General features: G+C 45.0%; 1 protein-coding gene across 2 annotated transcripts in view; it reads left to right on the forward strand.

Moving 5' to 3' along the window:
* The first annotated feature begins 24,454 nt into the window (after positions 1–24,454).
* CTNNA1 (catenin alpha 1) overlaps positions 24,455–26,258 on the forward strand; it is a 236,885-nt gene continuing 235,081 nt past the window's right edge. Inside the window, exon 1 of one of the 2 annotated variants that reach the window (XM_066272607.1) lies at positions 24,455–24,563. The gene's annotated coding sequence lies outside the window, so the exon portion shown is untranslated. Of the gene's footprint in view, positions 24,564–25,091; positions 25,243–26,258 lie in introns of those variants that run through there. The other variant, XM_066272608.1, reaches the window with a different exon arrangement.

Genomic DNA, 26,258 nt, shown 5'->3' on the forward strand with positions numbered 1-26,258 from the left:
AGATGAGATTAGGCATGCAAGAGACTGGGGGTGGGGGTGGGGGGGTGGTCTGGGAAGGGTATTGGGGGAGGGAGCTGGGGAAGATGGTGAGAGTCTTCTGACCACGATGCAGGTCTGACAGTCTAGAGAAAGAGGTGTGCAGTAAGGGAGGGTGGGGTAAGAAGAGCTTCAGACCATGGTGCAGTACTGAAACAATCTCAGTCAGGCTGATTGGGCGTCCCTGAGCAACGCTTGCTCCTCCGATGAAAGGATAAACAAAATGAGGTAAATACATACCAGGGAATAGTATTCAGCCTTAAAAGGAAGGGAATTCTGACACATGCTACGAGATGGCTGAACCTTGAGGTCATTATGCTACACAAAGTCACAAAAGGACAAGCATTGTATGAATCCACCTACTTGAGGTGCCTAGAGTAGTCAAATTCATAGACACAGAAAGTAGAATGGTGGTTGTCAGGAGCTGGGGGGAGGAGCAAATTGGAAAATGAGGGGCAAACTTGGAAAAATGAAAAAGTTCTAAAGATGAACAGTGGTGATGGTTTCACAACAATATGAAATACTTAATGACACTGAAGTGTACACTTAAAAACAGTTAAAATGGTAAACTTTATGTTATGTATATTTTATCACACCCACAAAACAGTTGGTCATCAGAGGAGTCCCATGTTGGGCAGGAATGGTCCCACTCTGGTACCCCTGTTCTTTTTTTTTTTTTTTTGTATTTTTCTGAAGCTGGAAACGGGGAGAGACAGTCAGACAGACTCCCGCATGTGCCCGACCGGGATCTACCTGGCACACCCACCAGGGGGCGATGTTCTGCCCCTCCGGGGCGTCGCTCTGTTGCGACCAGAGCCACTCTAGAGCCTGGGGCAGAGGCCAAGGAGCCATCCCCAGCGCCCAGGCCATCTTTGCTCCAATGGAGCCTTGGCTGCGGGAGGGGAAGAGAGAGACAGAGAGGAAGGAGAGGGGGAGGGGTGGAGAAGCAGATGGGCGCTTCTCCTGTGTGCCCTGGCCGGGAATCGAACCAGGGACTTCTGCACACCAGGCCGATGCTCTACCACTGAGCCAACCAGCCAGGGCCACCCCTGCTGTTCTTAATCACAGGCTGAAAGAGGCCAGAGGAGGCATGACCTTGGTGTGGATGCTGTGATGATTCCAAGGTCGGTGAACTACTTGCTGTAACAGTTCTCTCAAAGGGAAGTCTAAGCAGTGCACCTCCATGGCTGCCACAGCTGGGTAACGCCTCTCGACTCAGACCAGCTGTGTTTCAGCACCCAGCTCTGACACTTTCTGACTCTGAGACTACGGACAAATTATTCAGCTTCCCTGTGCCTTAGTTTCTTTATCTAGAAAACAAGGGTGTTGGTACTTACCTTATAGGGTGTTGCATAAATATAGTATATCAAATGCTTGGAACATTGCCTGTCATAAGTATACTGTTTGTAAGAATTTCCTAGTATCCTATCAGAAAAGAAAGCATTTTCTGTCATATAGGCACCATGATAATGCTTTACAGAGGCTACTTCAAAAGAGCCTCCCAACAGCCCTGGCTGGTTGGCTCAGTGGTAGAGCGCCGGCCTGGCTTGCAGGAGTTCTGGGTTTGATTCCCGGCCAGGGCACACAGGAGAAGCGCCCATCTGCTTCTCCACCCCTCCCCCTCTCCTTCCTCTCTGTCTCTCTCTTTCCCTCCCACAGCCAGGGCTCCATTGGAGCAAAGTTGGCCCGGGCGCTGAAGATGGCTCCATGGCCTCTGCCTCAGGTACTAGAATGGTTCTGGTTGCGACAGAGCAACGCTCCAGATGGGCAGAGCATCGCCCCCTGGTGGGCATGCCGGGTGGATCCCGGTCGGGCGCATGTAGGAGTCTGTCTGACTGCCTCCCCGTTTCCAACTTCAGAAAAATACAAAAAAAAAAAAAAAAAAAAAAGAGAGCCTTCCAACAACCTGAGTCAAGTAATAATCTCTCCATTCAGAGGTGGAGAAACTGAGGCTTGGTGAGACCACATAGTAAAAAGTCGAGTCACAGGTGGCCCAACTGGAGGTTCCAGATCAACTTCTAGGCAATGCTGCATCTTGACCAGCCCTTTGCCTGTGGTGCTAATGCTGGCTTCATTCTAAGATAAGGGCTGCCTCCGTCACCTTATCTCAGGAAGAGCATCACCATCGTTGTCAAAATTGCCGTCATCTTCAGCATCATCAGCATTATTAGCATTATCCAAAAGGACTTTATCACAAGCATCTAATTACACATTCTGCTGTGCTGTACTTTAGACAATATTAATTAGACTTCTAGTAGTTTAGCAGCTAAAGCTTGGATGAGCATGTTAAGGTCTTCTAAAAAGCAGAATAAAGGCACAGCTACAGAGCAGCTCACTCCTGGTGATGTCTCCTTGGGCAGGCTGCTGGACCTCTTTGAGCCTCATTGATTGGATGAAATTCACTTTCCTTTCCCTCAGACCCTAGTGAGATAAGGTTTAAGGACATGCCTAGTGGAGTGGGAAGCACTGTGCAAACTTTAGCGGACACAGGCCTCCTTGATTGGTCCTGCCAGAGACTATACTGAAACACTCCTGTACGTCTCACCCACGGATGAACAATTCTTGCCCACTTGGGAGTACAGAGATATTCAGAAACGGGATCTTTCTGGCCATACCCACCCACTTTTGTTCTTAGTTATCAGAATTTAATAGGGTGTTATTTTCCTGGTTGGGCCCATAGAAAGGGGCTGCTTCTCTGTTACAGGTCTAGATTTATGACGATACCCCCTACCACTGCCATAAAAATGACCATAGTTTCTTAATCCGTGTTTCTCTAACCACATTTTTCTATCTAGGCAATCAACAAACATCACTGAATTGCCTACCGTGTGCTGGTTATTCTGATATGTGATAGGGATGAGGATGTGAATGGATGCCTTCCTTTAGGGGCTCACAGATGTGGGCAGGTGGGGTAGATGACAGGTAAAAGTGTCATTGCAATATGGTGAGATGAGCTTTGACAGGTGTGTACCAGGCTTGACTATCTGGGTAGATTTCAGCATCTGGAAGAAAGAGAAGAATAAGTCTAGGTGCAGAGGAATGGGTTTAGGAGAGAAGGAAAGTCATGCCAGGCTGAAGTAATTTGGGGCTTCAATTAACAAGGCAGGTCTGAAGACCTCCATAGACCGCCATCCCTCTAAAACTCGAGGACGAATGTAGGAATGGAGTGGGATAAGTGTGGAAAGATAGGCCAGGCCTGTTCATTCATTCTGCACCTACTATGTGCCAGACATTGTTCTAGGTACTGAGGATAAAATGATGAACAAAATGGACAAGATCCAAGCTGTTAGCCCACACTCTAGAGGGAAAAATCCAACAATAAGCAAGTTGACATGTGCTTGCTTATTGACATAAGACACGAGTGATGATTTGTGCTATGAAGAAAATACAGTGTGGTGATGGGACAGTGACTATCCAGCTACCTTAGAGTGGGTGGTCAGGAGGGCCAAGTTCAGGAGGTGACATTTAAGTTGAGACCTGAATAAGAAGGCATTGTCACAGGTAAATCTGGGGGAAGAGCCTGACCTGTGGTGGCGCAGTGGATAAAGCGTCAACATGGAAATGCTGAGGTCACCAGTTCGAAACCCTGGGCTTGCCTGGTCAAGGCACATGTGGGAGTTGATGCTTCTAGCTCCTCCCCCCTTCTCTCTCTCTGTCTCTCCTCTCTCTCTCTCTGTCTCTCCCTCTCCTCTCTAAAATGAATAAATAAATAAATAATTTTAAATCTGGGGGAAGATTTCCCCCTTCTCCAGCAAGGCGACAGCTGGTGGAAAGGAGCAGATCACAAAGGGTCCTGAAGGCCAATTTAAATTGTTTAGATTTTATCCTGTAAATGAGAAGCCGTTTGAAGCCCTGGTCTTCTAGGTGTCAGACTCAACGGAGACACAGAACATCTCCTCACCCCATAAACCTAAGGAGCCATTGGAGGGCAGGGTAATCAGAAGACATTGCTCACCACTAGGTAAAAAGGGCTTTGGTCTACAGAGCCAGATGTTTGACTGGAAGTTCAAGGTGAGAACAAAATGCTGAAGACAAATGATAGTAATCAGGGGGTCACACCTTCCCTTTAAGCAAATTAATGAAAAGAATAAATAGTCAAGCTCTAGGGGGACCTTGCTCTGTGCGTCACATGGCCCATGAGGCAGAAGAAACTGAGTTCTCCAGTGTGCCCAGCACAACTGGCAGACATCTTCCAAGTTCATGACTCCTGCCATCCTGGGCTGGGCTGTGTGCAGTGGGGAGGCAGTAAAAGGGTGGGAATGTCATTTGTTAAACTGGCTATTGCTCAACCTAGAAAGTCTCAAAAAAGATTTCACTGAGGGCATAAAGCCCACTTTCCATAGGATCTGCTCTGCTAGGTAAAGTGTGGCATGTTGTGGGGGCTCAGCCCAGTCTCCTCTCTGTGTCCAGAGGTGTTTCTAATATTTCATCTGGCCTGGTTACTTTCCTGATTGAAATTCTTTAGCAGTTCCCTGCTTCCCCCAGAATGAAGTTCAAAAGAATTTATTAGTATGGCATGAATCTAATCCCAGTCACTTCTTCATTCTATTTGACTTTATTGTGCCTTTTTGCACTACAGCCCAGCCATATTGAACACCTTGCTTTCCCCCAGGATCCACTATGTCCTGTTGCTTTCACGCCTTTGCACAAGCTGCTCCCTTGCTCTGGAATGCCTTCACTTCCTCTCCAACTCCCTATACCTAGTTAACTCTTAGTTGTATTTCAGGCCTCAGCCTAGATGTCAGAACGTCCTGACCCACAGAGCTAGGGCTGGAGCTCAGCGGGCCTGCAGCACTCTTCTCCTTTATTTTCTGTATATTGAGGTATAACTGACAATCTTTCTATCCTTTTTCAGTTACTTAACTACTTACCTGCAGCTCATCCTTCAGGTCTCCCGAGTCCTCCCAGACTATACCAGGCTCCCCTCTTACACATTCTAACATTGTTTTCCATTCATAGTTAATATCACAAAGGGTAATGAGCGGTCTGGGAGAGTGTTTAATTAACATGTCTCCTCCACTAATCTGTAAACACAGTGGGGGTATGTGTCTTGTCTGTTTAGCTCACCATTATATCCCAAGAGCTTTGCACATAAATACTTACTAAATGAATGAATGAATGAATCCTCCCACGACACAAGGAGATTACTTCCAGCATAGCACTTAGTTCATTATAAGAGCCTATTTACTTCTCTGTCTCCAGCTGCCTTGTAAGCTCCTTGAGGGGAGGAATGGTGCTTTGCCCATCATGATTTCCCAGTGCTTGGCACATTGCCTGGCAATTAGGCACTCAGATAATATTTTTGAATAGATGAATAAATGAACAAGCACTCACTCATGTTCCCTTATACTTCATTCTTTTTTTTTTTTTTTTGACAGAGACAGTCAGAGAGAGGGACAGACAGAAAGGGAGAGAGATGAGAAGCATCAATTCTTCATTATGGCATCTTAGTTGTTCATTGATTGCTTTCTCATATGTGCCCTGATGGGATGAGGGCTACAGCAGAGCGAGTGATCCCTTTCTCAAGCCAGCAACTTTTGGGCCTCAAGCCAGCGAACGTGGGGTCACTTATATGATCCCATGCTCAAGCCAGCGACCTGTGCTCAAGCTGAGCCCACGCTCAAACTAGTGACCATGGGGTTTTGAACCTGGGTCCTCCATGTCCCAGTCCTACTCTCTATCCACTGCACCACTGCCTGGTCAGGCCCCTTATACTTCATTCTTTTTTTTTTTTAAATAATTTTATTTACTTATTTATTTTTAAGATTTTATTTATTCATTTTAGAGAGGAGAGAGAGAGAGACAGAGAGAGAGAGAGAAGGGGGAGGAGCAGGAAGCATCAACTCCTATATGTGCCTTGACCAGGCAAAGCCAGGGTTTTGAACTGGCGACCTCAGCGTTCCAGGTGGACACTTTATCCACTGCGCCACCACAGGTCAGGCCTATACTTCATTCTTAATACAGCAAAATGTCCTTGTAAAAATAAAATCATGTTTATTCCACTTCTTAGTCCCTCAGGGGTTTCCCATTGCTTTTAAAGGACGACCCAAACTCCATACTTCCTACCTACTTCTCTGACCTCTTCTAGTTCTACTGTTTTCTCACTTAGAGAAATTCTCTCTAGAATGCAAATTTCATGAGGGCCACCCACTGCTGTATCTCCAGGGTTTAATACAATGAATATCATGTTGTAGGTGTTCCAAAATATTTGTTGACTAAGCAAACAAAATGATGAATGAATGAATATGATAATAACCTTCTGTGATGGAGGGGCTGGTCATGCCAGACTCACAGGCAGACAGAAGAGTGATGTATTGTGACTGAAGAAATTAAGAAGCTGCTTGCCTGACCTGCGGTGGCGCAGTGGATAAAGCATCGACCTGGAAATGCTGAGGTCGCCGGTTCAAAACCCTGGGCTTGCCTGGTCAAGGCACATATGGGAGTTGATGCTTCCAGCTCCTCCCCCCTGTCTCTCTCTCTTCTCTCTCTCTCTCTCACTCTCTCTCCTCTCTAAAATGAATAAAAAATTAAAAAAAAGAATCCTCAGGGAGTATCTTTAAGAAAAAAAAAAGAAGCTGCCCTGGCTGGATAGTTCGGTTGGTTAGAGTGTTGTCCTGTGCAAAGGTCGCAGATTGATCCCTAGTCAGGGCACATGCAGGAACAGATCGGTGTTTCTGTCTCTCTGTCTCTCCTTTCTCTCTCTCTAAATTGATAAATTTAAAAAGGAAAAAAGAAATTAAGAAGGTAGACTGGTGCCCTGGCCAGTTGGCTCAGCGTTAGAGCATCGGCCTGGTGTGTGGAAGTCCTGGGTTTGATTCCCAGCCAGGGCACATAGGAGAAGCGCCCATCTGCTTCTTCCCCCTTCCCCCTCTCCTTCCTCTCTGTCTCTCTCTTCCCCTCCTGCAGCCAAGGCTCCATGGGAGCAAAGTTGGCCTGGGCGTTGAGGATGACTCCATAGCCTCCGCCTCCGGTGCTAGAATGGCTCCGATTGCAGTGGAGCAACGCCCCAGAGAGGCTGAGCATCGGCCCCTAGTGGGCATGCGGGTGGATCCCAGTCAGGTGCAGGTGGGAGTGTGTCTGTCTATCCCCCACTCCACTTCTCACTTTGGAAAAAGACAAAAAAAAAAAAAAAAGAATGTAGACTGGTATGAACTGATCAGGGTAGCCAAGATAGAATATAGATATGACAGATGTGACTGTGAGCTCATGGTGTCTAGGAATCACAGGGTCTACTCAGTCCTGACTCAAATCAAGCCAGAATCAAATTCAACCTGAGTAAACCAAAAACAAAGGTGGCCCAGCTTCCACTTCAAGTTCTCCTACATTCAGAATGCCCATAGGAGGATGTACAGGGGCATGTAAAGATTCCCAACAGGTATACTCTCTGCTGTGCTCCAACAGGTTTTCTTTTTCTCAAAGTTTTTTGGAATTTAGAAAAATTGTTATGCAACAGAAGCAATCAATGGAAACAAATGAGTCATTCACCAATACATAGGAGATCTACAGTGTATTAATTTTAATTCAGTTTATATTACAAAGTAACAATTATTATTATTATTATTATTATTTTTTTTTTTTTGTATTTTTCTGAAGCTAGAAACGGGGAGAGACAGTCATACAGACTCCCGCATGCGCCTGACCGGGATCCACCCGGCACGCCCACCAGGGGGCGATGCTCTGCCCCTCCGGGGCATCGCTCTGTTGCCTGGGGCAGAGGCCAAGGAGCCATCCCCAGCGCCCAGGCCATCCTTGCTCCAATGGAGCCTCCGCTGCGGGAGGGGAAGAGAGAGACAGAGAGGAAGGAGAGGGGGAGGGGTGGAGAAGCAGATGGGCGCTTCTCCTGTGTGCCCTGGCCGGGAATCGAACCCGGGACTTCTGCACGCCAGGCCGACGCTCTACTACTGAGCCAACCGGCCAGGGCCTATTATTATTATTATTATTATTTATTCATTTTTTAGAGAGGAGAGGGAGAGACAGAGAGGGAGAGAGGAGAGACAGAGAGAGAGAGAAGGGGGGGAGGAGCTGGAAGCATCAACTCCCATATGTGCCTTGACCAGGCAAGCCCAGGGTTTCAAACCGGCGACCTCAGCATTTCCAGGTCGACACTTTATCCACTGCGCCACCACAGGTCAAGCCTATTATTATTATTATTTTTTAACAATTCTTATTTTGATAGTGCTTTTCATACATCTACAAAAATCTAAAAATGCCAGACAAAAGGATTTTTAGAATGGTGACTACAAAGAATCAGGTTTCCGTAATAAAGCCCACTGATACTTTCAAGAGAAGAATAAAGTACAACCCCCCTTCCTCCATCCAGCCCATGCCCCATTTAAGATTTCTTTGTAGATATAATTTTGCTTTGTTGTCACAGTCTAACTTTTTTCTTTTCAGGTTCTCTTTCCCCATTGTTATCAACAAAAATATGACCATAAAAGGGGCAGGAAGTGTTTGTTTTTGTGTACGTGTCTTGATTATATCAGAGAGGAAAGAATTATGAACAGCTACTGCTGATTGGTTTTAAGAATTAAATGTTGATTTCATTTTCTGCAGGGAATAAATAACATGAATAAAGAGAACCTTACACATTTTTCCGAATTGTCCAAGGCCTATGTTTGATTTTTTTATTTAGAATTTAGCTCACTGGTTAAAGCCAACAGCACTCTATTAGAAGAGGCCTAGAAGGAAAATAAGTGAGTCCCCCCCAACCCCATTTGACTTCCTATCCCCAAAACCCTCAACCAGCCCTTCTTGACAAACTGCTTAAAGATGTACAAAAAAGATAAAACGTATACAGTATAAACCAGCTCTTATTTATTTATTAATCCCCCCTCCATTTATTTGAGAGAGAGAGAAAGATGTATTAACTCATTTTTCCACTTAGTTGTACACTCATTGGTTGCTTCTTGTATGTGCCCTGCCTGGGGATCAAACTGGCAACCAACCTTGGCACACCTGGAAGACGGTCTAGCTGCTGAGACACCTGGCCAGGGCTAAACCAGACATTTTTTAAAATTGATTTGAGGGAGGGAGAGAAGAATTAATTTGTTCCTATTTGTGCCTTGACTGGGGACTGAACTGCCAACCTCTGTGCTTCAGGATGATGCTCTAGCTAACAAAGCTATCTGGCCAGGGTTAAACTAGGCATTTAAAGTACCTCAACCATGGTCTTGACATGGAAGCTAATTTGAATGTGGCTTTTCAACAAAGATTTTTTTTTTTTTTTTTTTTTGTATTTTTCTGAAGCTGGAAACGGGGAGAGACAGTCAGACAGACTCCCGCATGAGCCCGACCGGGATCCACCCGGCACGCCCACCAGGGGCATCGCTCTGCCGTGAGCGACCAGAGCCACTCTAGCGCCTGGAGCAGAGGCCAAGGAGCCATCCCCAGCGCCCGGGCCATCTTTGCTCCAATGGAGCCTTGGCTGCGGGAGGGGAAGAGAAGAGACAGAGAGGAAGGAGGGGGGCGGTGGAGAAGCAAATGGTTGCTTCTCCTATGTGCCCTGGCCGGGAATCGAACCCAGGTCCCCCGCACACCAGGCCGATGCTCTACCACTGAGCCAACCGGCCAGGGCCCTTCAACAAAGATTTTTTTAAAAGCTATTGACATTTCAGAGACTAAGTAGGGGTGGTTAAGAGCCTGGTTCTGGATTCTGGCAGATCTAGGTTCTGGAACTGCCACAAACTCCCTGTGTGACCCAAGTTTTCTCATTTATAAGATGAGGAATGCAATAGTGATTACCTTAGAATTATTAAGAGGGTTGGAGAAAATATACAGCTCTTAGCACAGGGTCTGACATGTGCAAAAGATGCAAGTATGAGCTATTATTACTTTTGGTTATTGAGAGTTAAAATAATTAGTATTGCCCTGCCTGGTGGTACAGTGGCTAGAGTGTTGGCCTAGAGTGCTGAAGTCACCAGTTCGATCCTGGAGCTGCTGGCTCCATCCTGAGGGCACTGTTTCAACTCCTGAAATTGTCGGTTCAAGTCCTGGTCAAGGGCACATGAAAACCAATCAATGGCCAATTAAGTAGAACAACAGGTTGCTGCCTCTCTTTCTCTCCTGCTCTTTCCTTTTCTCGCTCTCTCAAAAAAATTACTATTATTGTATGACCAAATAATTAATAAATGAGTTTTAAGTATACTTTACTTTGTTTTCAGCTCAAGCTTAGACTAGGTATCAGCCCTGGCCTGGTAGCTCAGTTGGTTAGAGCATTATCCCGAAATGCCAAAGTTGTGCATTTGATCCCAGGTCAGGGTACATATAGATATAAGCATCAACCAATGAATGCATCATTAAGTGGAACAAGAGGTCAATGTTTCTCTCTTTCTCTTTCTCAAATCAATTTTAAAAATAACTAAAACAGACTAGGTACCAATGATTCTCATCTCTGGCTGCACATTAGAATCACCCAGGGAGATTTTTTAAATGCTTAGTCCTGCATCATCTGATAAGTAAAGGTTGCAGGACCCTGGTCAGGGAACATACAGGAACAGATCAAAGTTTCTGTCTGTGTCTCTCTCCTTTACTCTCTCTAAAATCAATCAATCAGGCCCTGGCCAGTTGGCTCAGCGGTAGAGCGTAGGCCTGGCGTGCTGGGGACCCGGTTCAATTCCCGGCCAGGGCACATAGGAGAAGCGCCCATTTGCTTCTCCACCCCCCCTCCTTCCCCTCTGTCTCTCTCTCCCCCCCCCCCCCAGCCGAGGCTCCATTGGAGCAAGGATGGCCCGGGCGCTGGGGATGGCTCCTTGGCCTCTGCCCCAGGCGCTAGAGTGGCTCTGGTCATGGCAGAACGACGCCCCGGAGGGGCAGAGCATCGCCCCCTGGTGGGCAGAGCTTCGCCCTTGGTGGGTGTGCCGGGTGGATCCCGGTCGAGCGCATGCGGGAGTCTGTCTGACTGTCTCTCCCCGTTTCCAGCTTCAGGAAAAAAATAAAATAAAATAAAAAATAAAATCAATCAATCAATTTAAAAAACAACAAAAAAAAATGCTTAGTCCCTATCTAAGAACAATAGAATTTGAACTTCCGGGGGTAGTCTCTGGGCATCATATTTTTTAAAAGCTCTCAAGGTGATTCTAATGTACAGCCAGAGTTGTGCATTACTGAGCTATACAGAAACAAGGAAAATACCTGATGTTAGTTAAGCTAATAAGTAAAACTGCCAGGGTGGGCAGGGCTTCAGTGCTTCACCCCTGCCCATCTGAAAAGGAAGTGAAAGGCAACCAGGGCCACCAGGCATTCTATTGCCTTTGACCATGAAGTGGTCCCATACGTTGGTTCTACCTTTAGTTTTTATTGACTTGTCCAAATCTGACCTCCTTTGTTGGCTTTCCCAAGGCTAAGCCAAGAGACTCTTTGATTTCTTCTTTGGGACTTAAGGGGGAAGGGTGCTTATCATTTCATGGCCATAAGAAGAGGTAAAGATTTTTCAATCTTTCATTCTAAAGCTGCAAACTCACTTCTCATCTTCATCATTTTTGGATCTTTATTCATTTTGGTACTACCTTCTTGAGGATTGTGCCTCAAATGAGGTCACATTTAGGAAAGTGCTTTGTAAACTGTAAAGCTATTTAACAGCACAATATATATGAATAATAATGAAGCCCTTATAATGTAGAGACTATCTAAAGTGATCTGTTATAGTTCATCTTTATTGATATTTGGACATTAGAATACTCCATAAAGTCTTGCTGACTTTTTTTTTTTTTAGTGAGAGACAGAAACAGACACAAAGACACACAAGAAGGGAGAGAGATGAGAAGCATCAACTCGTAGTTGTGACACTTTAGTTGTTTATTGATTGCTTCTCATATGTGCCTTGACTGGAGGGCCCCAGCTGAGCCAGTGACCTCTTGCTCAAGCCAGTGACCTTGGGTTAAAACCAGTGACCTTTGGCTCAAGCCAGCGATCATGGGATCATGTCTATGATCTCACTCTCAAGCCGGTGACCTTGAGCTCAAGCTGGTGAGACTGTGCTCAAGGGGCTAATTTTTTTTTTTTTTTTTTTACAGAAACAGAGAGAAAGTCAGAGAGAGGGATAGACAGGGACAGACAGACAGGAATGGAGAGAGATGAGAAGCATCAATCATCAGTTTTTCGTTGCGACACCTTAGTTTTTCATTGATTGATTTCTCATATGTGCCTTGACCATGGGCCTTCAGCAGACCGAATAACCCCTTGCTCGAGCCAGCGACCTTGGGTCCAAGCTGGTGAGCTTTGCTCAAACCAGATGAGCCCTCGCTCAAGCTGGCGACCTCGGGGTCTCAAACCTGGGTCCTCCACCTCCCAGTCCGACGTTCCATCCACTGTGCCACCGCCTGGTCAGGCTGATTGACTTTTTTTTATTGTTTTTTTCTTAACATTCTTGGTGCAGCTTAACTCCTGATTATGTGTACTATTCTCAGCAACCTTAAATAAGTTGAAACCTGAAGTTTAAACCCAAATGTCATCAACTGATAATAGTAACCAAGACTTTGGTTGCAATGACACTTAATTTTCCTCCTATATTTATGGCCATTTATTTTTTTTAATTTATTTTTAAAGAGAGGAAGAAGAGAGAGAGAAACATTGATTTGTTGTTCTACTTATTTATATTCATTGGTTGATTCTTGTATGTACCCTGACTGGGGATCAAACCTACAACCTTGGTGTCTCAGGATGATGCTCTAACCAACTGAGCTACTCAACCAGGGCTCTGCAAATATTTTTAAAGTACATTTTATATTCCAGGCACTATACTAAATTATAGAAGTAGAGAAGTGAAAATTAAGACAAGATTCTTGTCTTGCCTGACCTGTGGTGGCGCAGTGGGATAAAGCGTCGACCTGGAACACTGAGGTCGCCGGTTCGAAACCTTGGGCTTGCCTGGTCAAGGCACATATGGGAGTTGATGCTTCCTGCTCCTCCCCCTTCTCTCTCTCTCTCTGTCTCTCTCTCTCACTCCTCTCTCTCTAAAAAAAATCAATAAATAAAATATTAAAAAAAAAAAAAGATTCTTGTCTTCATGGAACTTCTATGCTAATGTAGGAGACAATAAATAGATAAATAAGACAATTCTAGAAGGGGATGAATGCTATAAAGAATGCAGTAATGGCCTGACCAGGCGGTGGCGCAGTGGATAGAGCGTTGGACTGGGATGCAGAGGACCCAGGTTCGAGACCCCGAGGTCATCAGCTTAAGTGCAGGCTCATCTGGCTTGAGCAAAAAAAAAGCTCACCACCTTGGACCTAAGGTCGTTGGCTCGAGCAAGGGGTTACTGGGTCTGCTGAAGGCCCGCAGTCAAGGCACATATGAGAAAGCAATCAATGAACAACTAAGGTGTCGAAATGAAAAACTGATGATTGATGCTTCTCATCTCTCTACGTTCCTGCCTGTCTATCTCTCTCTCTGACTCTCTGTCCCTGTAAAAAAAAAAAAAAAAAGCCCTCAAGAATGAGAAGTGGGCCTGACCAAGCGGTGGCGCAGTGTATAGAGCATCAGACTGGGATGCCGAGGACCCAGGTTCAAGACCCCGAGGTTGCCAGCTTGAGCGCGGGCTCATCTGGTTTGAACAAAAGCTCACCAGCTTGACCCAAGGTCACTGGCTTGAGCAAGTGGTTACTCGGTCTGCTGACGGCCCACGGTCAGGGCACATATGAGAAAGCAATCAATGAACAACTAGGGTATTGCAATGCGCAACGAAAAACTAATGATTGATGCTTCTCATCTCTCCATTCCTGTCTGTCTGTCCCTGTCTATCCCTCTGTCTCTGTAAAAAAAAAAAAAAAAAAAAAAAAAGAATGAGAAGTGGGGCCCTGGCTGGTAGCTCAGTAGATAGAGCCTTGGCCTGGCATATAGACATCCTGGGTTTGATTTACTGGTTAGGGCTCACAGGAGAAACAACCATCTGTTTCTTCCCCTTTCCTTCTTTTCTCTCTCTTCCCTTCCCACAGCCAATGGCTCGATTGATTTGAGCATGGCCCCAGGTGCTGAGGATATTCTTGTTTGTGTGAGCGCACCAGCCTCAGGCACTACAAATAGCTCAGTACTTGAGCATAGGCCCCAGATGGGTTTGCTGGGGGGGGGGGTCCCGGTTGGGCCAGATGCAGGAATCAGCCTCATTATCTCCCCTCCTTTCACTTTAAAAAAAAAAAAGAAGAAGAAAAGAGAGAGACAAGTGGTGGGGAAGAATAAATAGGCAGAGCACAGAGGATTTTCAGGGCAGTGAAAATACTTTGTATACTATAATGATGAGTATATGTTATTACACATTTGTCCAAATCCATAGAATACACTAAATCTTTTTCTTTTTTCTTTCTTTTCTTTTCTTTTCTTTTTTTTTTTTACAGAGAGAGAGTCAGAGAGAGGGATAGATAGGGACAGATAGACAGGAATGGAGAGATGAGAAGCATCAATTATTAGTTTTTCGTTGCGCATTGCGACACCTTAGTTGTTCATTGATTGCTTTCTCATATGTGCCTTGACCATGGGCCTTCAGCAGACTGAGCAACCCCTTGCTCGAGCCAGCGACCTTGGGTCCAAGCTGGTGAGCTTTTCTTTTTTGCTCAAACCAGATGGGCCCGCGCTCAAGCTGGTGACCTCGGGGTCTCGAACCTGGGTCCTCGGCATCCCAGTCAGACGCTCAATCCACTGCGCCACAGGCTCTTTTTACTTTTTTTGACAGAGAAGAGTCAGAGAGAGGGACAGATAGGGACAGACAGACAGAAAGGAAGAGAGATGAGAAGCATCAATTCTTGGTTGTGGCACCTTAGTTGTTCATTGATTGCTTTCTCAAATGTGCCTTGACTGAGGGGCTACAGAAGAGTGAGTGACTCCTTGCTCAAGCCAGTGACCTTTGGGCTCAAGCCAGTGACCATGGGGTCATATCTATGATCCCATGCTCAAGCCAGTGACCCCGCACTCAAGCTGGTGAGCCTGCACTAAAGCCGGAAGAACTCATGATCAAGCCGGTGACCTCAAGGTTTTGAATCTGGGTCCTCTGTATCCCAATCCAACACTCTATCCACTGCGTCACTGCCTGGTCAGGCACAACAGTGAATCTTTTTTTTTTTTTTTACAGAGACAGAGAGAGAGAGTCAGAGAGAGGAATAGACAGAGACAGACAGACAGGAACGAAGAGATAAGCATCAATCATTAGTTTTTTGTTGCGTGTTGTGACACCTTAGTTGTTCATTGGTTGCTTTCTTATATGTGCCTTGACTGTGGGCCTTCAGCAGACTGAGTAACCCCTTGCTCGAACCAGTGACCTTGGGTCCAAGCTGGTGAGCTTTGCTCAAACCAGATGAACCTGTGCTCAAGCTGTTGACCTCGGGGTCTCAAACCTGGGTCCTAGGTATCCCAGTCTGATGCTCTAGCCACTGCGCCACTGCCTGGTCAGGCACAACAGTGAATCTTAATGTAAACTATGGACTTTGGACGATTATGATGTGTTAATGTACGTTCATCAGTTTTAACAAATGTACTACTCTGGTGGTGGATACTGATAGTTGGGGAGGCTATGCATGTGTGGGGGACAAGAAGCATATGGGAAATCTCTGTATCTTCCTCTCAGTTTTGCTGCATACTGCCTGACCAGGCAGTGGCGCAGTGGATAGAGCATCGGACTGGGATGCAGAGGACCCAGGTTTGAAACCCTGAGGTTGCCAGCTTGAGCACGGGCTCATCTGGTTTGAGCAAGGCTCACCAGCTGGAGCCTAAGGTCGCTGGCTTGAGCAAGGGGTCACTCAGTCTGTTGTAGCCCCTTGGTCAAGGCACAAATGAGAAAAGCAATCAATGAACAACAAAGGTGCTGCAATGAAGAACTGATGCTTTTTATCTCTCTCCCTTCCTGTCTGTCTATCCCTCTCTCTGTCAAAAAAAAAGAAAAAAAAAAAAAAGAAAATTGCTGCATACCTAAAACTGCTCTAAAAAATAAAAGTCTTTAAAAATGGCTTATAGGTTGGAAAAAAACAATATAAATGATCTCAGATCCAATACAGCGGTCCTCAGGTTACGAGATAGTTCTATTCCTACGACACTGACGTAACCCAAATTTTGGTATAAGTCAAAACACACACCTTAGTCTGAGTCACTTACCTATCCTAACACAGTTATAAAATCATAATCTAGAAGCGGGGTAGTCAACCTTTTTATACCTACTGCCCACTTTTGTATCTCTGTTAGTAGTAAAATTTTCTAACCGCCCACCGGTTCCACAGTAATGGTGATTTATAAAGTAGGGAAGTAACTTTACTTTATAAAATTTATAAAGCAGAGTTACAGTAAGTTAAAGCATATAATAATAATTACTTACCAAGTACTTTATGTCAGATTTTTGCTAAGTTTGGCAGAATAAATCTTTATAAAACAACTTACTATAGTTAAATCTATCTTTTTATTTATATTTTGGTTGCTCCACTACTGCCCAGCATGAAAGCTGGAACGCCCACTAGTGGGCGATAGGGACCAGGTTGACTACCACTAATCTAGAACATAAAAACACATCTAAGCCACAGAAAAAGGAAAAGGACATAAATACACTGTATTGTATACTACTGTACTGTGTATTTTTCTGCCATGCACAGCCAAACTACTATAGTTAGCCCATGCAATCTGTAAGTGTGACAGCAAGGGCATAAGCCGAAACACTCATGTCTTAATTTTTTAAAGTTTTTATTGAAGTGAGTGTCGTAAACTCAAGATGTCTTATGTCAAGACTGTTGTAACCTGATGACACCCTGTATATAAGTAGACAGTAAATAAAATATTTAGTTTAAAAAAAAGAGAGAGAGAATAAGAAGCCAACCTAAAGAGTTAGAGCGAAGAGATTTCCCAGTCGCGGGCGCAGTAAGTGCCAAGACCCTGGTGTAGGAAAGATACGTTTTAGGAAAGGTGCATTTTAGGAAAGGAAAGGAGGGCTCTAGGTTGCAGAGGGAAACTCAGTCTCCTGTCCTGGCTGCTCCTCGTCTTCAATGTTGGTCCTGGGCTTCCACTTCTTTTCATCGTATACTCCCCAGGTACAGATGACTACCACAATTCCAGCTCCGCTTGGGGCCTTTCCTGAGTTCAGGTTTGGTTACACTCGTTTGCAGGATAGCTCCTCTCAGATGTTTGGAAGGCACTAAAACTAAAGATGACCAAAAATAGTCCTTGGTCTGCATTGTTTCCCCCCCCACCCCTCCGTGCTTTACTTCCAAGGCTTCTTCTGGGTAAATGGCATCACTGTTTCCTCAGCTGATCCAGTCTGAAACCTTTCTGTCCGATCCACTGGCAAGACCTTTGCATAATCCCCAAATCTCCCCACTTATTTCCATCCCACTGCACGTAACATATTATATACTATCCTATATACAGTAAACTGAAAAGTCCCTCCATCCTCCTCCCTGCGTTTAACTACTGGAATGCTTTGCTGGGTGTCCTTACAGACCTGTAACTGTTTATTCATTCAATTGAGTACCTGTTAGTGGCAGGCATATCCACTTTAATGACACCACATTCCACTGGGGAAAACAGGCAGTAAATAAATAAATAAGCATATAATGTGTTAGGTGGTGACAAATGCTATGAAATACAGTAGGGTAAAGAAATAAAATGGAGCCTGACCAGACGGTGGCTCCGTGGATAGAGTGTCAGACTGGGATGTGGAAAGACCCAGGTTCGAGACCCCGAGGTCGCCAGCTTGTCTCAACGAAAAACTGATGATTGATGCTTCTCATCTCTCTCTGTTCCTGTCTTTCTCTGACTCTCTCTGTCCCTGTAAAAAAAAAAAAAAAAAAAAAAAGAAAGAAATAAAATGGAGAAGGGAGGGAAGGGAAGTGGGTGCTAGTGTTATTTTACAAAAGGTGGTTAGGGAAAGGTGACAAAAGGTGGTTAAGGGTGAGGTGACATTTGAGCAGAGGTCTGAGAGAAGCTGTGGAGTGAGCTAAGGGTGTTCTGGGGAAAGAGCATTCCAAGCAAAGGGAGCTAGAAATATAAAAGCCTGAGATAGGAAAGTGCTTGATGTGTCATGGGAATATCTAGGACCATAGCGTGGGCTGGAGTGGAGTGATGAAGGGAAAAGCCAAGGAAGGTGTGAGGTTGCTGGGAAAGATCATGCCAATTTTATTCAGAGTGAGATGGGAAGAACTGGAGGGTTTTGAACAGATGATCTGTTTTAAATGGCTCAGCTGCTATGAGAAGAAAGCATTAAAACAAATATGTATTCATTGTTTAAACATAAAAGGGATATTATGTGTGTTGTTTTACAATCTGCTTTTTTCCAAAATGAATTTTTAAAAAACAAATATGGTCATGTTATCTCTTTGTTTAAAATTCTTTGTGGTTCCCTATTCCCTCACAATAAAGTCTAAAGCCTTACAAAGCCCTGTCTAGTCTGGCCTCTGCCTACCTCACCAGCTCCCAAGTCACAGAACTTCCTTTCCCAGAATGGGACTCAAGGCCTTCAAATGTACTACAATCCAACGCTTTCCTTCCCTCCCTATCCACCTTGGCAATGTCTTTTCTAGATCTTGCTTAGTCATTCTTTCATTTATTTAACTGGTATTTATCGAGAGACCTGCTATATGCCAGGCACTATTTAGGCACCAAGGACATAGCATTGAAGAAAACAGACAAAAATTCTAGCTCTTATGGGGCTTAAATTCTAGTGGGAGGAAGACAAGAGAAAACAATTAGTTAAAAATATGAATATATACATATTCATATAATGACTATAAATATATATATGACTTTGTATGTCAGATGGTATTACGCCCTAAAGAGAAAAATAAAGCAAGTAAGGAGGGATGGGATGTGGGGGAATAGGTTACAATTTTAGATAGGGTGGCCAAGAGGAAGCCTCACTGAGAAAGTGACAGATGAGCAAAGATGAGAGAGTGAGGTGAGAGAGTGAGTCAGGCAGCTATTTGGAGGAGAGCATTCCAAGCCAAAAGCAAAAGCCCTCAGGTAAGAGCCTGCCTGATGTGTTCCAAGAGTGGTAAAGAGGCCACTGTGTCAGAGAAGTGTGTGTGTGTGTGTGTGTGTGTGTGTGTGTGTGTGTGGTGGGGGTAGTTGAATTCTGGAGGCTCTTAGAAAGACTTCGCCTTTTACTGACTGAAATAGGAGAGATTGGAGAGTTTTGGGCAGTGACAGTGACAGGTTCTAATTTACATTTTAATAGAATCACTCCAACCACTGAATTGAGATTAGATTGAGGGAAGCAAGGGCTGAAGTAGAGAGACCAGTTAGGAGGCTCCGTAAAGTTCAAGCAAAGTGACCAATGATGGCTGACTCAGGATGGTAACAGCAGAGATGGTAAAAAGTTGGTGGATATTGAATATATATATATATTTTAAAATTAAAAATTTTTTTAATTAATTAATTAATTTATTTTTTACAGAGACAGAGAGTGAGTCATAGAGAGGGATAGACAGACAGGAACGGAGAGAGATGAGAAGCATCAATCATTAGTTTTTCATTGCGCATTGCAACACCTTAGTTGTTCATTGATTGCTTTCTCAGATGTGTCTTGACCGCGGGCCTTCAGCAGACCGAGTAACCCCATGCTGGAGCCAGCGACCTTGGGTTCAAGCTGGTGGGCTTTTTGCTCAAACCAGATGAGCCCGCGCTCAAGCTGGCGACCTTGGGGTCTCGAACCCGGGTCCTCTGCATCCCAGTCCGACGCTCTATCCACGGCGCCACCGCCTGGTCAGGCCTGAATATATTTTGAAGGTAGAAGCACAGCATGTTCTGAGAAATTAGTCATTAAATGCGTCAGAGAAAGGAAATAGCCAAAGATGACTCTAAAGTTTCTGGCATCAACAAGTAGAAGAATGGAGTTGCCATTGAATAAATGAAGGAAACTGTGGGATTAGCATGTTTGCACAAATTCTTTGTGGTTCCCTATTCCCTCACAATAAAGTCTAAAGCCTTACAAAGCCCTGTCTAGTCTGGCCTCTGCCTACCTCACCAGCTCCCAGTCACAGAACTTCCTTTCCCAGAATGGGACTCAGGGCCTTCAAATGTACTACAATTCAACGCTTTCCTTCCCTCCCTATCCACCTTGGCAATGTCTTTTCTAGATCTTGCTTAGTCATTCTTTCATTTATTTAACTGATATTTATCGAGAGACCTGCTATGTGCCAGGCACTATTTAGGCACCAGGGACATAGCATTGAAGAAAACAGACAAAAATTCTAGCTCTTATGGGGCTTAAATTCTAGTGGGAGGAAGACAAGAGAAAACAATTAGTTAAAAATATGAATATATACATATTCATATAATGACTATAAATATATATATGACTTTATATGTCAGATGGTATTACGCCCTAAAGAGAAAAATAAAGCAAGTAAGGAGGGATGGGATGTGGGGGAATAGGTTACAATTTTAGATAGGGTGGCCAAGAGGAAGCCTCACTGAGACAGTGACAGATGAGCAAAGATTTGGGGAAGCTGATTTCAGGAAATCAGCTTTGGACATATAGACATATAAAGTGTGAGATGTCTAGATGCCTACTGAATATCTAAGTGGAGGCATCAAGTCAGAAGCTGGATGTGGAAGTTCAGAATTCACGGAAAAAGGTCATGTTGAGTTATATAAACCTGGAGTTGTCAGCATATTCAAAACCAAAACACTGGATTGATTACCAATGGGTTGATAATAGACAGAAAAAGAAGTTCAAGGATGGGCACTCTAACAGTAGTTTTTAGATTTTTGATCTCAAGATTCTTTCATACTATTAAAAATTTTGGAGGATCTCAAAGAGCTTTTGTTATATAGGTTTATCTATCAATGTTTATGACAATATTATTACATGTTATCATGAATAGTATAAAAGAAAAATGTTTTCTAAAATTAAAGAAAATTAAGGGGTGTCACTGTTTTGCATTTTGTGAATCTCTAATGTCTCGCTTAATAAAAGGTAGTTGGATTCTCATATTTGCTTTTGCATTCTGTGATAACAGATCATATATACATCATATAGCCTGTGGAACACTCTACTGTACACCAGGAGAGATTTGGAGTGAAAAAGGCAACTTATATTTTATTATTATTAAGAAAATAGTTTTTACCTTACTAACAGACTGTATTTTGAGAACTGATGCTCTAACAGTGACAGGTTGGGAGGATTAAGAAAGAATCATCAAAGGAGACTAGATGTTGCCAGGTAGGTTGGAGGATGATCAGAAAAGCCTCATGTCTTGGAGGCCCAGTGAAGACAGTGTTTCAAGGAAGAGAATGATCAGCCTGACCAGGCGGTGGCACAGTGGATAGAGCGTCAACCTGGGACACTGAGGACCCAGGTTCAAAACCCTGATGTCATCGGCTTGAGCGCGGGGTCATCTGGCTTCAGTATGGGATCATAGATATGACCCCATGGCCAATGGCTTGAGCCCAGAGGTTGCTGGCTTGAGCAAGGGGTCACTGGCTTGGCTAGAGCCCCCAGTCAAGGCACATATGAGAAGCAATCAATGAACAACTAAAGTGCTGCAACAAAGAATTGATGCTTCTTATCATCTCTCTCCCTTCCTGTCTGTCCATCCCTGTCTGTCCCTCTCTCTCTCACTAAATAAAAATAAAAAAAATTAAAAAAAAGGAAGAGAGTGATTAAATGAAGTCAACTGTGGACAGAGACTGACCACTAGATTTGGCATCATGGAGGTCATCAGGGACGTTTATAAAAGCAGGTTTTGTTGTGTTTTTTTTTTTTACAGAGACAGAGAGTGAGTCAGAGAGAGGGATAGACAGGGATAGAGAGAGATGAGAAGTATCAATCATTAGTTTTTCATTGCGCGTTGTAACACCTTAGTTGTTCATTGATTGCTCTCTCATACGTGCCTTGACCGTGGGCCTTCAGCAGACCGAGCAGTCCTTTGTTGGAGCCAGCGACCTTGGGTTCAAGCTGGTGGGCTCTTGCTCAAACTAGATGAGCCCGCGCTCAAGCTGGCGACCTCGGGGTCTCGAACCTGGGTCTTCTGCATCCCAGTCCGACGCTCTATCCACTGCGCCACCACCTGGTTAGGCTATAAAAGCAGTTTTGGTAGAGAGATGAGTGCTAACATCTGACTAGAGTGGGTCAGAGTATAAAGGTCCCTTCCTCAGGCCAATGAACCCCAGAGTAGGTTAATTTCCCCCTAAATCTATTTGTGTCTCTCCCTTATCTTCACCTTGACCTTCTTTTTCAATATTTGTTCAATACCTATCTCCTATCTCTTCCATGTTGTGAGAATAGGGATCAAGTCAGTTTTACTTACTCTCTAGTAGAGTGACATATGAATACTTAAGATTTTTTTTTTAAGAGACAGAGAGACAGGAAGGGAGAGAGATGAGAAGCATCAACTTGTTGCGTCAACTCAGTTGTTCATTGATTGCTTTCTCATATGTGCCTTGACTGAAGGCAGGGGCACTCCAGCCTAGCCAGTGACCTCTTGTTCAAGCCAGTGACCTTGGACTCAAGTCAGTGACCTTGGGGTCATGTCTATGATCCCACGTTCAAGCTGGTGACCTCGGGGTTTGGAACCTAGGTGTTCAGCATCCCAGGCCAACACTCTATCCACTGCGCCGCCACCTGGCCAGGCACTCAAGTCTTTCTTAGTAAGCTTTTCAAGTTTTCTCAGAGGTAGGGAGCTGACTCCCCTTAGCTGATGGGGTATATTGCAAGTCTCTCATCATATTCTTTCTGTCACCTAATCCTCTTTTCCCCAAATAAACCTTGCACTTTAATTTTTAGAGCCTTAGTTCATTTGGGTTGCTATAACAAAAATACCACAGATTGGGTAGTTTATAAACAGGAATTTATTTCTAACAGTTCTGAAGGCTGGAAATTTCAAGTCCAGTATGGTTGTATTTTGGTGAAACTTTCTTGTTCATAGAGCCTTCTTGCTGTGTCCTCACATGGCAGAAAGGGCAGGGGATCTCTCTGGGGCTTTTTTTTTTTTTTTTTTTTTTTTAGTGAGAGAACTGAACCTTCATTACCTAATCACCCCCTATCTTCTAATATCTTCACCTTTGCCAGTAGATTTTCAACATAAAAATTTTGGAGGGAACCAAACATTCAATCTATATAGCAGGGCCCCATGCTTGGTTTAATGCTCTGCTGTTGGTGTCTTGAAATTGTTAATTATTTTTGAACAAGGGGCCTCACAGATTAAGTAGCTGGTCCTGAGTGAAATGATGGATATACAAAGTTATGAAGCATAATCCTTTAATTCAGTCTTTTGTTAGTTTAAGCAAATATTCACTGATTGACTACTATATTTTTAGGTAGCCAGGTATAGTGGGGAGAAGCCATGGCCATTCCAGGGGAGGGCTAAGAAGCAAAGATTCTGAAGCCAGAAACAGAATAGGTTAGAGCTAGATAAGAATGGCCTTGTTGGGCCCAAGTCCTTCTGATCGAGGCCTAAAGGAAAAAAAAAAAAAAAGAATGGCCTTATTAAGGTTTTGAGCACATTCACCCACAGATGTTAACTGGGCCCTGCTTAGGGGATGAGCATTGTGCTGAGTGTTGTAGGGGATACAGCTCCTGTCTTGCTGAGTTTGCATTTCCTGGGGGAGAGTGAAGTGTGAATCATAATGGGTGAACATGGTGAAGGCAGGTCTTCCTAGCACCCTGCTCAGTACTCAGCACTAAGTCTGCAATGGATATTGTCATGCATTATTTTGGATTTATAGTCTAATACTGAAATCAACCTTGTTCATCATTCTGTGATGGAGGAAAAATATCATTGGGGCTGATTGAAATAGATTTTGTATTTTATTTTATTTTATTTTTTAGCACTTACCAGGAAGGCAAGAGTGGAGATAAAAGTCCCTAAATGGCCGGAAACTAGGGACAGAAACCAAGTCTTTTTAGCTTCCTCATCTGTCAAGTGAGGAGGTGATTTCTAGAAGGGTTTCCACCTTATATTACAGTCTGGTTCTAGTGCTACTCTGTTTCAAGCTGTGAGGACTCAGTTTCTCTTGTAAAACTGAAGTGAGCCTAGAATACTTTTCTGGAGACCTGTAACTCGGTAACACCTGTGGCACTCCTCAGAGTAGTGTGCCCAGGTCCTTGGGGCACCAGCAAGGGATGAGACCCGCACCTGAGGGCCGCGCCCTGAGACTCACCTGTGCGCTTTGCTGTGACTCACCTGCCCTTCCTCCCACTCCGGCTGTTCCAGGAATAACCTGTCCTCCTTCCTCTCGGGAGTCATTTCTGGCTCGAGAGCCCAGTGGGGGCCTGGGATGAGGTAACTATGGGGTGAAGGGTGGCAAGGATGCGGTGCAAGAGGTCCTTCTGGTGGTTCCGGCCCGTTGTCGCCAAGCTTTCTTGGGTAGGGGCTCGCCCCCAAAGCGAGGGCCGGGAAAACAGGGCAGCGGCGGGAGGCTCCAGGAAGAGCATGCCGGAGGGAGGTGCCGGGAAGGGCGGGCGGCGCCCAGGCCGCTGGGCGGGGGCCACGGCTGGGGGCGGGCCGGGGGCGGGGGCGTGGGGCGTCCCATTTCCTCCTAGGAGCTAGACCGGAGGAAGACAAAGCGGTGTCCGTCGGCTTCGGGCCTCGGGAATCTTCCTGCGCTCGCCCCTTTCGCCGCAGGTAACTCTCTTTGCGCGGTCGTGGGCTCCCCGGTCGGGCTGAGGGGCTCCTCGGGTGGGCAGGCGGGCGGGGCGCCGTCTTTCCGCCACCCCGCGAGCATCGGGCTCCAGGAGGGCGCGGTTGTAGCGGCCGGTTCGCTTCCCTGCGGGGCTCGGGGCCTGGGTCCTGGCCGGCCTGGCGGAGCCGGCCTTTTCTTTAGCTCGCAAAGTTCAGGGGCCATGGCGGCGGGGGCCCAGCGAGCCTCAGGCTCCGCTCGGCCGCCGCGTTTCCTCTCAGGAAAGTTTCTCCCGGTTTCTAAACTTTGTTCAAGTGGCCGCCGTGCGCGCGCCGGCCCGCGCTGGGCCCCCGGCAGCCTCTCGGTGGAGAGGAGTCTGCGCGTTGTTCTCCGTGCGGAAACGTTCGGGAACTGAGTTTTCCAGGGAAGTGATCGCGGTTTGTGGTTTCGGTGGCATCACTCCCTCGTCCCCGCTTCTCAGTCTGCGGGGCAGGACGTTGCCTGGCCCGCACACTTCACTCCCGGCGCCAGCGAATGCGAAAGTTTGTGCGCTCGCTTTCTCTTGACTTTCGGCGCGGGGAGGTGCGCCACACCCGTTGTGGACTTTTGGCGTGTACCAACTTAACCTTTGTTGTGAAATTACTCAGACTTCTTGTGCTGGTTACCTGGAGGCTCCTAACTCTGGTGAGTCCTAGTTCTTGCGAGTTGCGTTAGACTCTTTTTTTGTTGGCTTTTAAAGGAACATGCGTGTGTGTGAAGCACTTGTTGGAAAACATGTTGACTGAATCGCCTAACCTTGACCTGGCAGGAATGGCTTCCCAGTAATGCAGGCAGCAGTTGGCTCAAATCCAGGATTGACACCCTCTTTTGTCCGCTTGCGTCTTTGTAACGTTTTTGTTTGTGTTTGTTTTGTACATAATTTAAAATAATTTAGAAAAGAATATGTTGTTTCCAACTAAATTAAGGATATTTCATATTTATGTTGAAGGAAATGATTACGTTGCAATCATTGTGTTGCAACAGGATAGGCATTTCGACGAGTGGGGTCTTTTGTTGAGCAGTGATATTTAAAAGATTATACAGGTGTTTGTTACTTTAAGAAATTGAAAAAACAAATTTGTAAATCAAATTAATTAGGATGTGTTATTTTATTTTACCAGAGGAGGGAGCGGAGAAATTATCTATGACCTCTGCCCACTTAAATTTACCCTTCTTGACTTTTATTAAGTTAAAAAATAATTTTTGGGGCCCTTTCATAAGGCCCCACAGATGGTTAAGATATGGTTTCTGCCACTAAGAGCTCATAGTGTTACAGGCTCATACCACCCAGGTGTAGTATAAGGCAGGTAGATTGTGTTAAGTGCCATAAACAGTGCTGATGAGAAACTTGTGTGTGGGTTAAATCTTATAATAGTAATGATAAGAGAAACTTCTAGAGGCATGGTGTGAAGGCTAGTTTTATTTGGATAAGGCCAGAAAGGCCATCATAAGGGGATGGCATTTGACCTGTATGAAAAAGAGTAGGGTTTTGCCGAGAGGAAGCATAAAACTGCATGGGAGTTTCTGAAATTGTGATGTAACCGTCTCCTGTGACTCTTGCTCCTCATCTGCCCTATCCTTATCCACTCTTAGCCAAGATTCTATCCAGTATATCTCAGTCCTTCACACCACTGATGTGGAATTACCCTCCCTCCCATCAG

The sequence above is a fragment of the Saccopteryx bilineata genome, chromosome 4, assembly GCF_036850765.1.
Source record: "Saccopteryx bilineata isolate mSacBil1 chromosome 4, mSacBil1_pri_phased_curated, whole genome shotgun sequence".
Lineage (NCBI taxonomy): Eukaryota > Metazoa > Chordata > Mammalia > Chiroptera > Emballonuridae > Saccopteryx > Saccopteryx bilineata.